At 48.2% G+C, this 3291-nt stretch overlaps 1 long non-coding RNA gene across 1 annotated transcript; it reads left to right on the top strand.

Moving 5' to 3' along the window:
• Nucleotides 239–2294, top strand: LOC108633442. The gene is made up of 3 exons (XR_001917069.1): nucleotides 239–334; nucleotides 640–718; nucleotides 2153–2294. It is a non-coding gene; the product is annotated as an uncharacterized LOC108633442 (long non-coding RNA).

The following is a 3291-nucleotide window of genomic DNA, read 5'->3' as shown; positions in this document are numbered from 1 at the left end:
GACTGGGCCTTCTGACAAGGCCGTGGCGGGAGGCGCCAGGGGCCCCGTGGGGGTGACGGGGTCCCAGGAACTCGTGCGTGGGCGCCACGCACACTGGGGCGGCCTCAGAGCTGAGCGGGGAGTGTCCTCCGGGTGCTTTCCTTCAGATAATTTCGATATGAATAGGAGCAGTTTATACAGTGGCCCTTGCTTACTCTGCTATATTTAGCTGTTTAAAAAAACCTTCTCTCTGATCTCTTTCATGGGAACAGTCCGCTGCCTGGCTCCTCTGTGACCCACTCTGGGTGTGACGACCCAGGCTGGCCCCGTGGACAAACAACAAGCGTCCTTGAAGGTTAGCAGGAGTCTCCGGTCAGGGAGGGTGATCGTACTCCATGCGGTGGGGAGGAAGGAGGAAGACAGCTGCTCTGAGTGACAAGGAGGGCGGAGAGAATGTCTCGAAGGACGGTTCTCCGCTTCCTGCCGCCCTGGTCCACTGGAGTGAGGCAGACATGAGCAGGGGGGCATGGGGGTGACCGGGCCTCAGGGGCCTCCGCTCAGGGGTCCCTCCACCCTCTCCGGCAGAGATGGTGGACCACGCGGCCCCGCCTGGAACCTGCTCCCAAGTGATCACGTGTTTTTGTTTTTGTCTCATTTTAGAGCCGTTTCTGCAGCTTGTTACAATTCATGTGCTATAGTGATGTGATCAAATATACGCTTATACCTAATTCATAAATAGGTAAGTATACACCTTCAGGGTAGAGATATTCAAAGACTTTCCAGCAGGAGGGGTAGAGAATTCAGAAGTTTGGCAGCCGCTATGTCAGTGGACACATGTGGATGGCCTGGCCCCTGACATCATAAGTGCACCCGCCCCCAGGAGGCGGGAGATGTGGGGCCTCGCAGATGGGTGGCTGCTGTCGGGACAGGGGGCGCCAGGGCTGCCAGCTCCCACACCAGGGGCCTGGGCATCACCCCAGGCCACCCTCCCGGCTCAGGCTCTGCAGAGCTGTCTGCTGAAGCACCAGAGCCCCTCGCAGCCAAGTCCATCCCGACCTGGCCGCTCTCAAGTTTGGCTTCCCTTCTTCCTCTAGGGAGGTTCAGCGTTTTCCTGTAACAAACATCTTTCCCTTTCTTTCTCACACAAATAGATTCATCAAAATAAAAACTCAAACAAACAAAACGAATTCATCACACAGAAAGAAAAAAGTGTGACCAAAGATAGGACTGACGTGTGTCCCATGTCCACGATCAGGTTTGCTTGGTTTGGGGTTTGGGGTTTGGGTTTCACTTTGACGCTAGTGAAGACTGGATGGAATCCGCTTGTGAACTGAGGCTGTACAAGGCTGGCTGGGGTTTCAACTGGGGTCACTTGAAATCTGCAGCTCAGCTGAGAAGAACCGGCATCTGGACAGTGTTGCATCTTCCGAGGGACGAGGTGTGTCTCTCCACTAGCTCAGGATGTGCGTCCCCACTGAAGAGCTGCACGGGTCTTACGCTCCCGTGTTGGGGTCAGTCACATGTGATACCGAGGCAGGTGGTGCTGTGTTTTTAGTTAAAATCCCCAGTTGTTCCTCATTCATTGCCATGCAGTCATTTCCTTGTGTTCACAGAAGATGGGTTCCAGGGCCCCTGAGGGCGCCCAAATCCAAGAAGACTCAAGTTCCTCTATAAAATAACCTACACGCATTTTCCCATAAGCTTCAAGTCATCTCCAGACAGCTGCTAATACCAGATACAGAGTGCATGTTATACAGATGCTGGTAAATGAAATGCTATACATACAGTTCCCAGCACATGGGAAATTCAAGGTTTGCTTTTGGGAAATTTTTGGAATTAAAAAAATATTTTTGATCTGTGGCTGAATCTGAGGATGCAGAACACGTGGATACAAAGGGCTGACTGTGTAAAGACGTGCATTTGGTTTTTCAGGTTGATTTTGTGCCCTGCAGTCTCGATATTCTAACTTGTCAATTCTTGCATCATTTTATGTAGAGTCCGTTAGACTTTCCGCATAGCTGATGTGTTGTCTGTAAATAAGACAGGTTTTGTTCTTCCTTCCTAATCTGGGTGCATTTGATTTCTTTTTCTTGCCTGAATGGACTCGCAGCCGCCTGGCACAATGGTGCGCAGAAGCAGTGAAAGCCGTGGCCTTGTCTTGTTCTTGGTTTAGGAGCAAAGCCGTCAGCATCGCACCCTCAGGTGCATCTACAGAACGGGGAGGCTTCCCTCCTGCGTCTAGCCTACTGTGAAGCTGGATTTTGTCGGGTACTCCTGTGTCCACTGAGATCATCAGGCAATTTTTCCAGTTTATTAATATGGTAAAATATGTTGATCGATGTTTGAACGTTAAACCAACCTTGCATTCCTGGGTTAAGCCTCACTCAGTCTTAACGTATGTGTTATATATAGTATTTGATTTGCTGACATTTTGTTTAGAATACTTGCATCTGTGTTCATATAGAAACATATACACGTTCTGTGGCCCAGAGTACAGTCTCGGTGAGCGTACGTGAACGGGACGAATGTTGCGTCAGTGTCAGCTAAGGTTGGTTGATATTTCTGCTCAAGTCTTCTATACTTTTCCTGATTTCCGTCTATTTGTTTAATCATTTCAGAGAAGACGTTTCTGGTATCCCCAGCCTTGTGAGTTTTGTCCTGCTTTGCTGCATGTATCTGGAGCCCTGTTATTGAAGGGACGCCCTGCAGGGTTGCTACACCCACTCCCGTACCGCTGCACAACGACCTGGCTGCTCTGGGAACATCCTTTCTTTTGAAATCTGTTTTTGTTTGGTACTGAAGTCATCATCACAGCTTCTCTTGACAGACGTTAGCATACCAATTTCCATTCTTTCTCTTCTAACCATCAGGAGATACTTCCTAGGGATGTGAAGAAAGCGGACTCTAAATGGCCAAAAATCTGCTTGTTCGGGATATTTTTAAAAATAACTGGTTATGTGAAAACTTGAGTTTGGTGTAAGCAGGCTTTTGAACTAATGGGTCTTATTGTGAAGAAATAATGCAGGGGTCGATCCACAGAGGCTGGCATTTGGATCGTTCATATAATCTGTCAATAATCAGAGAGTTAAATCAATTTGCCAAGAAGGAAAATTAATTAATTTAAAATTATCAGAAACTCTACAGACAGCACAAGTCATATCCGGAAATTGGTAGTTTATTTTCAAATTTTAGAGTCTAGGTTGACTGTATTTATACATCAAACATCAGCTTGACCCTTATCAGTCCCATGAGGATTTTGTTCCTATTAGAAGCCACATAGTTTAGAGCAAGCTGGAGCTGGGGTAGGAAACT

The sequence above is a fragment of the Capra hircus genome, chromosome 23 (assembly GCF_001704415.2).
Source record: "Capra hircus breed San Clemente chromosome 23, ASM170441v1, whole genome shotgun sequence".
NCBI lineage: Eukaryota > Metazoa > Chordata > Mammalia > Artiodactyla > Bovidae > Capra > Capra hircus.
Note: the sequence above shows the minus strand (reverse complement) of the source record. Positions and strands in the feature narration are given on the sequence as shown.